Genomic DNA, 14,534 nt, shown 5'->3' on the forward strand with positions numbered 1-14,534 from the left:
GAGAGAGAGAGAGAGAGAGAGAGAGAGAGAGAGAGAGAGAGAGAGAGAGAGACCTTAGAAATATTGTAGTCTCATATATAGTAGAGATCATATTAATCTCAGGAAGGAAGGGAGGAAGGAAGGGAGGAAGGAAGGAAGGGAGGGAGGGATGGAGGGAGGAAGGAAGGAAGGAAAGAAGGAAGGAAGGAATTCACTGATTTCTTGTTTATGCTTCATGTAGGGGAATTTGAGTTTCAAGACAATAAGGGAAAGACATTAACTTGTAGAGGATACTGAATTAACTATAAGAACAAAGTGTAGTAAGGACAGAGCGAAAGTGCTTCTGCAGAATGAGTAACTAAAGCTGTAAGTAACATGGAGAACACAAGATTTTGTGAAACTTCAAGTTATAAAATTTTATTCATTATTATACCATTTATTAGAATCATACCTTAAGCATAGAGATTCCTGTGCTTTTGTATGGCAAGAGCATTTTCAGGTTTAGGACTTAGTACCAGTCTGCTAAGCTGTCCAGTGGAGATAATGCTAAATTTCTTACTGGAGGTTCAACTGAAAGAGAAAAGAAAAATTAAATTGACCCTTCTACTACAGATATCATCAATTCTTGACATATTATTATATGGTACACAGGTTTTAATATTTCTATAATAATGTCTTATGAAGCCAAATAGTTGTTACATGTGGAGTGACGTTATGTTTGGTGATAATCAAAGAATCTTTATTAGAAAAATTGAAAATTAAAGTGGAATTTTAATGATAAGAGCTTGCTCAGTGGAAAACAACTGCTTTAACTTCTCTTGGGTGCTTTAATCTCAATTCTGACAAAATGAAGTCCTGTTGGAAACTTAACAGTTCTCTGGCTTTCAGCTGAAAGAAATTTGTATAAATGGAGGGCTCCTAACAGTTAAGGTAAATGTTCAGTCTTGCAGGACTGGAGTTAACTCATTTTTCAAACAGGTGAAAATGTATCACAGTTATATTTCATTTAGGTTGCATTCTCTTCATTATTTTATCTTTATTATATTACACTGCTAAATGATGCCTTCACCTATCTTTGTAGGTTGGTATTGACATAAATAAAATTTAAATAAGAATCACAAGTTCTGTTAAATTTTGGTCTGTGTAAGAAACAGGTAAACTTCCTCTGAATTAAAACAAGAACAGGATCTAAATAGTTCTCTAAAGAAGACATGTAAATAGCCAGTGATCCTGTGAAAAAGATATTCAACACTAGTAATTGCTAGAAAAATAATAATAAAAATCACAGTGTGATATCAATTCACACTGTCTTGGATGGTTATAATAATTAGCAGATAATAATACATTTTAATGAGGATATAGAGAAATTGGAATCCTAATTATTTAAATGGAGTACTATATTATCCAGTAATTCCAAGCTAAGATATAGACCCAAGAAAGATGTAAACATACACCCATGCAAGAATTTGTAAATGGATACTCACCTGAGAGTTATTCATAGTAGTCAAAGACTACAAAAAAAATCAAAATTTCTATCAATTGGTCAATGGATAAATAAAATATGTTATGTCTACACAGTGAGATATTCAGAAAAGTCCTTGAATAGAATATGAATAAATGCTATGACATATAATGAACCTTGATAATATGCTGAAAGGAGCCAATAAAAAGGCTATACATTGTATGATTTCATCTATGTGAAATCTTCAGAATAGGCTCTTCTAATGAGGCAAAAAGCAGATAACTGCTTATCTAAGGATGGAGGCTAGTAAGAGGTGAATATTGCTGGTTATAAGGTTGCTGGGAGGGCTATGAGGAAAATGTTCTAAAATGAACTGGAATGATGGTTGCACAATTCTGTGAAGATACAAAATATTGGATAGTACATTTTAAATGAGTGAATTGTATGACATGCGAATTATATCTAAATAAAGCTGGCACACACATATGTATGGTAGATATGTGTACATATACAAGGGGTGATCATAAAATATGGTGAATTTTTGGAAGAAAAATGTATTGTAGTAAAAGCTACATTGTAAATAATCCCCTAAGAATACATCTCTGTGTTTTGTACACACTTATTTCATCATTTTTATTATTTTCTGAAATAGTTCTAGAAGTCTTCTTTTATGTCTTTTTTGGGTGTAGTAAAAAGTATGGCAAATGCTGCTACAGAGTGGCATCCAACAGAAAAGTAAGTACAAATGTGACTTCATTTGCCTTATTCACCGTATCTGGTACCTATGACTTCTGACATTTCCCCAAATTCAAAGTGACCTTGAAAGGCAAACATTTTGCATTGACTCAGCACATTAGGACAGTTAAGGTAGCACAACTAAAGATACATAAAAAAATTTACAGAACTGCTTCCAAAAGTGGCAAGAAGAAAGGAAAAATTATGTTTGAAGTGGAGGGGGGACAATTTTGAGATGAATGAATGGCAATGTGTCTCTTACTGTAATAACTTTTAAAATTCAAACTATATTTTTGATCATATCTTGTATATTCCAGAGTATTTTTCTGCATGTGCATGTATTTTAAGGGAAATAGCACAAGTACTCCTATAAAGAATGAGGACATAGTTGTCTTTATTTTCTGTGGGCCTCTTGGCAGTACTCTGAAACTGTCACTTACTTTCTGGGTATCTAATGTATATAGCAAAAGCAAATCTGAGAGCAAGGAATGCTTACAAAGAAAAGTATGCATGTTTAACCTGACCCAAATCGCTAATCTCTTATGCGAAGAAACTCATTTTGTGATTTACTTCAAAAGTTATGGTTGAGCTGCCTAATCAGCTTTGTGCCAAGGGAATATCAACGTGAAAGCAAAGACATATGAGATAGATTATTATGTAATCAGTTATTCATGTATAAATGCACAGAAAACTATCTATTAATCTGTAATATAGACCATGGGATGAAGGAGGAGGAGTTTAAATACATCAATAAAAAACAGATTGCCTTCTGGGTAGGTAGATTATAGCAAAGGGCAATAATTTTATTTCGTAAATGTAAACCATTTGATACTGGAGCTGAATATTTAAAGCAATTTCTCAGGTAAATTGATTTCCAGTATGTGTTGAAGGTCATATTTCAAACTTACAATTAGTGAAGTTTAAGAAGTTTTCTTCAATAGGATTATTTTTAATTTTTTGAAGTGCAATATACATTAAATTAAATACATAATCAATTAATCCAGTTGTCTATAGTAACACCTTCTGTTCCCTCCTTATCCCTATCCTCTGTAACCCAGCTCTTCCCTGCTCTCTCCTTCCCCTCCTTTTATTCTTTTCCTTATTCTTTTAGGAGGTCAAGTGAGAATTTAGAGAGAGTAATGACAGCACTGATCCCTTATAATTAACCTAATAAACAATTCTATGGTGAAATTGAGGGGAAGTGGGAGGGTGGATGATGGTTGGGGAAGATAAAAGAATGAGAAACGTAGGAGGGCAAGACATAATGTCCTTATTCTTAAAATAATGTTCTCTATCTGGGGTACAGAAGTGGTGTGCAAAATAGAATACCTGGTATTATAGGTTGAGTTTTATTGTCTATGTCAATATGAAGCACACTAAAAAATAAACTGATTGAGGCTTAATGAGACAAGTATATTTGCACTGAAATGAAGATATGTCCAACTCAAAATATATAAAATTAAAATCTCATTTGCATATGTAATATTGGTTAGAACAAATGTTCGTTGCATAATAATGCTCCCACTTGGAGAGGCCATTAGGTTGATTTGCATTTATTTAAATGTTCTTGTGGGATGTTGATTTTGTCTGTACAATTTCTAGAGTAATTAAAACGCTGTGCTATTAAAACAGGTAAAAGAATTCACAGAAGCTCTAAAGTAAAAGTGTAGCTACTGATGGGCTGATCAGAAGAACATCTGCTCATATGAACAGCTACCTTTTCTTCAGCATAGTCATTCTACAAAAATCCCTCCTACTCATTATTCTTGTGCCCAGGATTCGGGAATTAAGTTATCTTTACAAATAAGGATAAAAAAATCATTAATTTACAAGATATGGTAGAAGGTGTGGTATATTGCAAATATGGGCATAAATTCTTCCAGTCTATATGTGCACACTCATTTACCTTGTTATTCAGTAGTATGACTGCATTTTCTTTAGCATCAAAATTGAAATCTATTTTTAACCCCTTAACTCTCTTCTGTCCATGCAACTAGCTCTAGCCAATCAGATATTAGTGAAGAGAACATAAGTGTAAGCAGAAGGCTGAAGCACTAGCTCACTGGGGCTTGCTCTCTTACTACTTCTGATACCTTGAGACCAGTATGCAAATGAATCCAAGCAAGTCTACTAGAGATCAGAAAGTTACTTGGAAGAAACCAGGGGTTCCCGAGATGACAGCCTGCCAAACAGTAGAAAAGTGAATGAGGTCATTCTGGATCATCCAGTCATGAGTAGATTTACCAGCTGGCCATAGATACAAGAACAAACCCCACAGAAATTATAATCTCTTCAGCACTGTCTAGAATATCTTGCTAACCAAATCATAAACTAAGTAAAATATTTGCCACTTAAGTCACTGAGTTTGTGATGTTTTGTTAGCAGGAATAGTTACCTGGTATTGAAAATCTGTGATAACTACAGAGAAAAAGAAAGCGGAGAAGGGAAGAATAGAAGTTTTTACATGTATGGGAAAGTGTTGAAATTTCAAATAACTTTTTTAGGGTAGACCTCTCAAAAAGATGACATTTGAATAAAAACTTCAAGAAGATAAGAAAGTCATTCATTTAAGATTTGAACATGACAAATAGAGAAAGTAATAAGTGTTAAGTTCCTGAGGCATAGCATGTCTTGTTCATAAGCAGAGCAAGGAGATCAGAATGTAGGTCACTGTAAAAGATAGAGAGCAAACAATCTGTCAAATATTCAAGATCTCACTATAACATTTGGAAAGAGATTTCTGCAGAAGGTGATATTCCTGTGGCTTGCCATACCTAACATAGTCTTATGCTAATTACTTAATACAGAGGTGGAAAATGGACACAAGCCAGGTCAATCAGGTTCTGCTTCCTGGAAATAAAAACCTTCAAACACAGAGACATAGATCTGGAGAAAGAGCGTAAGTCACCTTACAGACTGTATTTGTCTATCTAGGCTCCTATAACAAATATACTATAAACTACAGTAACTTAAACATAAAGGAAATGCATTAATTTACTAATGTGGAAGCTCTGACATACAAGATCATCTTGCTGGCATATTTAGGAACTGTTGAGTTCCTGTTTGTTATTGGCAACATGCTCCCAGACTCAATTTGTTGGTTCAGATAATGAAGCCTCAGACATGAAGAAATCTTGATAAGGGAAGTTTTACTTTTATAAGAAGGCATGAGCACACACTCAGGGATGCAGCAGCAGGCCCTTTTGTTTTCTTACTTGTGAGAAGCAGCTGACCTTCTTCCCATAGACTTGTTTGAGGGATTGTAATCTATTCCAGTTGGCTAGTTTAAACCATACAAGGGTGTTAGGTTCAGGGCTTGCAAGGGAAACAGTTTTGTACAGAACATATAATTTATAGGATTATTTTATAATAGTCATGCAAAGGGCTGAATACAAAAGATTGTGGGAAATCTGTCCACTAGAGACCCAAAGAATCCAGCTGAGAGCCTGAACCCCATGGCAATGTCCTACGTGATTTCACCTGAAGATGTAGAAGCCATGACAATGCTCCTAACAAGTCCAACTGGGGGCCTAGAGCCCTGAACACTGTCTCATGCAAGTCTGTTTAACAGTTCTGCTCTGGGAGGGCCCAAAGGTCAGGGTGCAAACTAGAAAGTCTGTGCCAGCAGGATGAAGGATCTGTGTCGGCAGGCTGAGGAGTATGCACTGGAGCCAGAAAGCAATGCTCAAAGTAAGAACCAGAGCTCCCTTGAAAAGTACCACAGCCATCCACAGTAACAGCAAGGTTCTGAGCTCCTCTGACAATGAGAACAACAGAGTTCATACCAGGAAATCGAGTGTGACAAGCTCCTCCAGGAGAACCAACACCAATACCTCTTCCTCTCCAGTTCTCCTTTTTATGCTATTAACAACAATCCTCAGGTGGGTCTCCCAGTTCAGCTGGGTATTACAAGATGACTACCAGCTGCTTATCCATCACAAGGGAAAGACCTGGAGGGTTTCTGGGTAAGGAAGGGAAAATGGGGCTATGGGGAACTGAAAGTCCTTGCCTGTTATAATAAGTTGTCTTTGGTGGTCGGTCATGTTCCTGGAATCTAAGCTGAGCAGACACTTCTCAAAACCCTGGTGTAAGGGGTGAAGGAGAGAAGCTTAGGGTGGACTGGATTTTAAAATGGAAGAATTCCTGTTTATATTGATAAAAGAAACTTCTTTCTTACACTACTTTCTGGTTCATAGACTATCATCGTTTTGCTATGTCCTCATATCATAGAAGAGGCAAAGAACTATTTGAACACTAATAACATTCTCATTTCTTAATACTACTATACTGAGGATTAGGAATTTGTGGGATGCAAACATTTAAATTTTAGCAGTGAGTGAGCTGAAGTGACCCAGAATGTGTACCAAGCTCTAGTTACTGAGTTTGGGGAACTGGCTGCTTCTGGTCTTTGCCAGCATTTAATGTTGAGCTTCTTTTTCTATCTTCAGAATACTCCTGAATCATTACAATGAATTTGCTTCAATACAATCTTTCCTTTAAAAAAAGGCAAAGTTAATTTGTGTTGCTTGCAAATAAAAGAGCCTTCACTAATATCTTGTGATTTCTGTCTAGTTCTTTAATATATTCCTTCTGTTCTGAAATAGTTTATTAGTTTCTTAGAGACAGGAATAATGCTTTAATTGATTCTGTACCTATCCTCTGTGTTTGTAGAGCAAAATAATAACAGCTAAGTATCCATTCAATGACTATACTGTCAAGCACAGTGCTGAGTGCCAATGTAGATTATCTTATTTAAGCTCCACAGTAAATCTGTGAATACTAATTCTATTTATACTATCTCCAGATTTTGCAGATAAATAAGTGGAGGTCAGAGAGGTGATATACCTAATGAATAGAATAGATACACAACACCAGGCAGTTTCTCCCCAGAGGACACATTCTTTCAGGACTCAGTGCTTAACCGGTACTTAAAAGTACTTGTATGTTGATTCGTTGAAAAGTACCAAGTATCCACAAAAATCAACTGTCAGAAAAGAAAAAGTATTCTTTACCATCCAGGAAGAATTGCTCCAGTATTGCCATATAAGTTAGGTTGTGTGACATTCAGACTATAGAAAGACACACTTGCTCAGACAATTCTCCTCTTTGCCAGCTGCCACCACCACCACCACAGGAGTCCCTGTTAGCACATTGTTCCTACATGAAAATTTTGGCTAGGCATGGAACATTTGAGACAATGTGGAATTTCAAATAAGAACCCTGTAATATATGAAGGAAGAAAATAGAAAGAACAGGGGTCAGGGAGATAGCTCAGTGGAACAAGTGCCAGCCTGACAAGCACAAGCTCCTGAGTTCGATCCCTGGTACCACCACCAAAAAAAAAAAAAAAAAATAGAAAGAGCATTGTACAGAGAATCAGTTAGCCTTCAAAATTAAGAAAAAAATTAATCTAGTATTTGTTTGTGAAGATCTTTACACATATTTCTGATACTCCTTTTAGAAAAATTCCTTATCAGGGCCACTTAACTGATAAAGAAACCGAGGCTTAGAGCTTTAAGTGCTTTGTCCTTAAGGATGCTGTATTTCCAACCTTAAGGGTGCTATTTTCACTGAATTAGAATTGCAAAATTCCCAACACTCAAGCACAGCCACTCCAACTACCAGTTATTGCTCTACCTCTGAACTTACAACACATCCTCCCTATTTCATTTGCCATTTAATTATGTGCTACCCATGACATTAGTGTACTGCTCTATAGTTATGATCAGGTTAATTAAGTGTCACGCAGCTTCATTGTAATTGTACTTTTCAGACATTTTCTTTTATGTTGGGTGATGATAAGAAGGGAATGTTTCCATGAAAAAAACAGATTTTCAGTGAACTTATGATGGTTTAATACTATGATGTTATAGAATTACCCACCAGTGAAGCAAAAGGTACAACAGAATCAGACTTTATAATTAAACAGGCCTTGGAGATTTAGAAAAAGAAATCAAGCAACAATCAGGTAGACTTTATTCAGTACGCAAATATGATGTAAAGAAATGTTTAATATGTTATCTTCCTTATTTGTTCTCTGAAGAGTAATAACTTCACTTGTCCAAACAGAATTGACCAAATCAACCCAAAATATGTTGTTGCCTGTTTTCTGGTATTGAGGAAGTTATTAAAACACACATACATGTGTATACCAGAGCATTATCTTTTATCTACTGCTTTATTTTTGATGCCTAGATCACAGTCTAATATGCACTCAAATAATACTTGCGTTCCTACTATATACAAGAGAATATTCTAGGTACTACTGAAGTAGCATTGAATGAAACAGAAACTCATGGAGTATAGAACAAAAAATGAAGAAATGAATATGGTATTTAGTATGCCAGATGGTGATGGTGAACTATGGGTAAAACGAAGCAGGAGTGGAAGTTACAGAGTGCTGAAGGTATTTATGGGAAAGTCCCTAGTTCAATTATAGTAGTGAAAGAAGACCTTACTGAAAAATATTTTCTAAAGAAAAACAAAACAGAGGTAAGAGTTAGCCAAAGTGATACTTAGAATAGAATTCAAGCCAGAGGGAACAACCACTGCACAGCTGTGTGTGAAACCCCAAGAAGGCCAGTACACAGAGAGCAGGGTAAACCAGGGAGGGAAGGCAAGAACAGAGTTATCAAGATGGTAGAGACTAGATCATGCATGGCCCATGGACCCTTGTAAGAATGAGGGTTTTACTAAGAGGGAGACAGAGAGACAATGGAGGGTTTGAATGGATGAATGATATATTTGGAGTTATATTTTTAAAGCTTCATTCCGTCTACTGTGGGAAACAATAGAGGGTATGAAAGAAAGCAGATGTGCTATTTGTGATAATACAGAAATGACTGGTGGATGGACAAAGATGATACAGGCACAAGCTGGGAGAAGTAATTAGGTTCTAGATGTGCTTTGAAGGTAGAATAGACAGGATTTGCTAATAAGCTGGATGTGTTGTGTGATAGAAATAACTTAAAAATTACTTAAATTGTTTTTAGATTTAACCTCAATATGGATAGAGTTGGTATGTTACAAAATGAGGAAGACCTCAGAAGATGGAAAAACTACGGAAAATATCAAGGCTTTGGCTTTGTATAAGGTAAGATTGAGACTGTGTTTAGTCATCTATGTGAAAACATCAAGAAGGCTGTTGGATAGGTGCCTGGAGCCCATGAGCAATATCCTGCAAGATATATAAATTTCATAATTATTAGCAAGATATATAAATTTCATAATTATTAACAAAAAATTGAAATTTTAAAAGATGAGACAGGATTATATTACAGATGCTTGATAAGTGTTTGACAAGTGATACCTATATGATTACTTCTTCTGTAATATATTTTCTTTTTTATTTTTTAATAATTTTATTGAGAAATAGCAATGAGACAGTTTCAAAACCGATTTGTAGGACAGTTTCAATAATTAATGCATTGCATATTGTTGTCTTCTTAGTGATTATTCATAGTACAAGATGCAGACATGATATCCTGTCCACGAACACTATTAGAACAATTCTTTCTATTCACTCAATTATAAGAAAGTAGCTGTATCTCTATCCTAACTATTTTGAATATACAGATACAAAATGATCCTTCATTTGTATCCCCTTTTTGTTTAGTTTTGTCAGAGAAGGGTATTCTATTGTCATTTAAATATTGTAGGTGTGTGAGTTCAGCAAAATATTCTAATATAGTCTAATAGTTCATTATAGTAGTGAGTTACCCACAGGACTGGCAATGTCAGAAGTTGTTGACCTGAGTCCCGTACAGCTCAACATAACAACATGGCTTTACTTCTTATACTTCGTTTTTATGCTTCTCTGCTGGATGGTTAAAACCAAGATGAAGCAAGACCTATAAAACAAGAAATGTAACTTTTGTATCTGACAAAGTCAGTAGAATCCCCTCAGGATTTATCCTGAGACTCTCTACCTCAGTTTGAAGATCCTTTGTCAGTGTCAGCCATGTGGATGAGTCACTGCCATTGCTTGGCCAATGTGCTCTCTGTGAAAGCCTGAGAGAATGTTTTCTCTCCATGTGACTCTTCTTAGGCACACTCTACATCATTGATCACTTTCCTCTTTGGCCCCATAATCTCCTTTGATCAGAAAATTTGGGACACTACCGAGTTACATGATGTATAACACATTTTCTATGACAGGTAGCTTATATGTAATTGAAAATAGGGGAATAATATCAATATAATGTAGAAACTGTATCAGACTAGAATTATAACCTTCAGAGTGAAAGGAACAAAGTTTCAAACTTGGCCGACACAAGTCAGGCACTCTTTTAGATTTATCTTGAAAACATTAAAAATGAGTTTCTGTATCCAGGGCTTGGTCCCCAAGGAGGTAAACTTACATGGTTCTTGCGTTAGACAGATGGAACTGGTTCACGGTCCCACCTTAATGCGAGCCTCACCATTATAAAGTTCCCCTTCCATGTGTGAGGACTCGGCTTTTGCAAGCAAAATTTTCCTCTGTGCTAGTTTCTTAAATTTTTCATATCTTCTGAAGTGTACCCTAGACATAACAAATTGTGAGCTGTTCAAGTCATTACCTGCTGTATTTTTTTAATGTTGTTAATGATTTGCTGATAAAGTTGCATAAATTTTGAGTGTTTGCTGTTTTATAAAAATCTATAAGCTTTTCAGTTTGAGAGTGTGATTTTGCAAAATGAGATTTTTTTCAAAGTTAATATATCATTTTAAATAAAAAATGTTTGCATCCAGAAGGTTGACATGTTACTTTTGTCCACATCTTCCCTGGTATCTTAACCTTTAGAAACTACATCTTTCCTGTTAGGTACACACACCATTCCCTCTTCATTCAAAAACCCAGATGTGGGGGACATGACACACGTTAGCCAATCAGAATATAGTACTTGCATGATCATAATGATTGTAGCAAGGGAAGCCACACAGTCTGGCAGAGCCAATCTGAATTATCCTAGAGTTGTCATGAAGATGAGCTTTCTGATTTCTGGAACTGTCTTATGCTATAAGCCTTAAAAATGGTGCCATTCTTAAAAAAGACACAAATGAACACTTAAAAGCAAATTCTTTATCTTCTACATATTCCTTTAATTTTGGGTTTCCTGTAGTTCTGCTATTTTACAACATTTATTTAGTTTAATCATTTTCTGGTGAAGTGCCTCATGACCCCACACTCTGCATACAAACATATTGTTTCCTTTGGGCAATTGTTGTAGTCACAGAAAGCCGACTAACATGAAGAGATATTCCTCCTTCTTTCCCTTTTTATTCCACACAGGTTGCAAACCTATTTTTGTACCACCATGTTTATCTTTTCACACAGAAACAAAGTTAGTTGATGATTGACAGAAACCACTAAATCTGAGAAGAAGCACACTAGGACACCCTATTAAAGGTTCTATCACCTCTTATGAATGCACCAGCTGGAGAGCAAGCCTTCAACACATGGGCCTTTGAGAGACACACATGATCCAAATTATAGCACATTTCACTGTGATTAAACTTGAAAATAGGGAAACAGGAAAGAACATAGATTAGGGAGACTTTGGAAGTGGATAACAAAATTGGAAAAGAAACACTGCCTCATGGAATTAAAATGTAGAAGTAGAGAAACTGGTGGTGGTGTTATTCGGTAAAATAGATATAAATAAGTAAAAACAATAAATGACAAGAAAAAGGGAAAATAGAAGTGATAGAGATGAGAATGGAAGGAAGAAGTAAAAAGTTCCTGGATGGTAGATGTTTGAGCTTTCAATGAAGCTTAATTTTCCATGTGAAAATGACATAAAAAATTTAATCCTCATAAGTCCCATTATGAGGTATGTGATAGCTAATTGTGATGTCAACGTGAGTAGATTAAGAAACACTTATCTGATTAGTGTAGCACCGTTCTGGCTATGTTTGTAGGTGACTGACATGCAGGCCCCAAACTAAGGAGGGAAGACCTTCACCAGTTGTGGGCAGCACCGTAAAAATAAGTTTGCAGCCTGCATGGAATAAAACGGGAAAGAAGAAAGTCTTTTCTTTTTATTTGTTTGAAGGACCCTTGGTCTTTGCCATCATCTTTGGATGTTTGTCTGCAGTCTCTTCTGGCTTCCAGTGTAGATTCTTCAGCTTTCTCACTCTGACTCACATTGGACTTTGTAGTTAGTGAACTGGTGGCCTTGGAGTTTCAACTAGAATCTCCATCTTTTCAGTGCCCAAGCAGCCATTTTGCATTCTTCCACCCCTGACACTTTAGGCAGCCATTGTAAGCCTACTTAGTAAATCTTTTATGTAATATATCATACATTATATTAAATATGTTATATAAATATATGTATACACAAAATTTAAATAAAATATATGTATACAGAGAAATATTATCTTAGCTATAATATAATGTCTTAGTTGACTTCTTGTTGAAACAAAATACCTGATACGTAAAAGTTAAAAGGGGAAAGGTTTATTTTAGATCACTGTTTGTAGTAGTTTCAGTCTCTAGTCAGTTGGCTTCAAGGCAGAACAACATGGCAGAGGGGCAGGGGAGAGGAGAGACAGTACATGGCAGGGTAAGCATGACACAGAGGGGAAAAAAAGGAAGACTAGGAATATATACTGTTGTAAGCCATACCCACAGTGATCCACCTCTTCTCACCAAGCTTAGTCTCCTAAGGTCACACTCCATTTTTACCCCATCAGTAGACTAATCCAGTGGCACACTTGCATGATCCAGTATCACACACTCATGATCCAGGCACCTCCTAAAAGCCACACCTATATGTCTATGTGTATATGAATTTTGGGGGAGTCTAGATATAAACCAAGATAAATATTATGTTAAATCTATTCCTCCAGTGAATACTTACTGATGCAGGTGATATCTAGGTTTATGTATTTGTAGTCAGAAAACAATGTGACATGAGCAGAAATGGTGGAGAGGGAGATATTCCTCTTTGCTGAATAGGCAAGGCCTTCTATTCTTTACCAAAGTTATATAGGAAGTGTGACATCTGAAATGCTGTCTCAAAAATGGGATGTTTCATCTTCTCCCTATTCTTGCCTCTCTAGATTAGAATCTCTTCCTCTTGCCAAGACAAAAGGAACTCTTACTGCACATGCTCTTTCACTCAATTTTAATAGGATAAGGGCGGAACTAGGGTCTCATCACACACACACACACACACACACACACACACACACACACACACTCCACAAGTAGACCTCTGCTAGGCAGAAGTTTGGAGCATGTTTGCTAGAAGTAATGTCTTTGTCATAATTTCTGACATCCTAGTGTACTCTGGCCCAAAGAAGCATCACCAGAAAACCCAGCCTGTGTAGAGCCTTGGCTGCTGGTCCTTTTGCGTCAAAGTCCCATCATTACCCACAGTACTCTTCCCAGACCTGAGTAGATCTCAGAGAAGAGGACCCTAGAAGGTGTGAGCTACTTGTGCGTTGGCTGTATTAGGCAGCTTAAACCTCAGGGATAGGTGGACTCTAACTGTGGAAAGGCCTGTACATTACCATACCCTGCTGGCAGATGGAAAGCATGTCAGATGGGCAAAGGGTAACCAGAAGTAACAGATCCTACAAGGTACAGATTCAGGAGAAAGATATTTGGAAAAGGACATTCTGGGGACTTTGATGAGGTGGCAGAACCTGTCTACAAGTTAAGTAGCTTCTGTTGTCACCACAAAGGAGATCTAGGATGGCGTGGTAGGGGGCCACTCAAAGCACTTTCTGCATTTGGATCCAGCTTGGAACAGCCTACAGGAGGGCTCTGAAAATGCAGTATGCAGATGGCAAGTGCATTGAGTGCAGATGGATAATCCTAGGGCAGTGGGACCTGGCTGGAGTGACAGGAGGCCAAGGAGAGGGGAACCTAAGAGGGAGGCTCTGGTCCACTGGCAAAGGGCTGTTGTCTGGAGGGGCGGGCTGTGCCTGGCGTGGCTCTGGCGCCGCCGCCTGGGGGCGTCCAGCTGTGAGCCCTGAAGATAGGGGCGGCTGGAGACGCCACCCAGCGCTCAGTCGCAGTACCTGCTGGGGGCAGGGAGGGAGAGGGGCGCTGGGCGCCGAGAGGCTGGCATTAAGCGCGTGAGTCACTTCTTTCCCCTGGGTTACGAGCGGGACTTCGCCTCCCTCCGGGGTTTGCATTTCAGCTCCAGCTTGAGACTCCTGCGCACTGATCCTCTCCGGAGCCTGGACCAGCCACCTTTCCGTCTAGGTGAAGGCTAGGTAAGTTTCTTGTATTTGATGCCTTCAGTTTGGATGGCTCCAGGAGAGGGGCGCGGTGGGTCTTCCAGTCTGTGGCACTGTCTGATTTTGCTTCCTCTCTGTGATTCTCTCCGTTGGAGACAGAAAGTTAGATTTTAAAAACGCAACAGAG

At 37.4% G+C, this 14,534-nt stretch overlaps 1 pseudogene; it reads right to left on the reverse strand.

Annotated features, from left to right (window-relative positions):
- The window catches only part of LOC101576741, a 51,122-nt pseudogene extending 36,820 nt beyond the window's left edge, over nt 1-14,302 (reverse strand).
- Between the last annotated feature and the right edge of the window lie 232 nt (nt 14,303-14,534).

This window comes from Octodon degus, unplaced genomic scaffold (genome assembly GCF_000260255.1).
Source record: "Octodon degus isolate 3935 unplaced genomic scaffold, OctDeg1.0 scaffold00243, whole genome shotgun sequence".
In the NCBI taxonomy this organism is placed as follows: Eukaryota; Metazoa; Chordata; class Mammalia; order Rodentia; family Octodontidae; genus Octodon; species Octodon degus.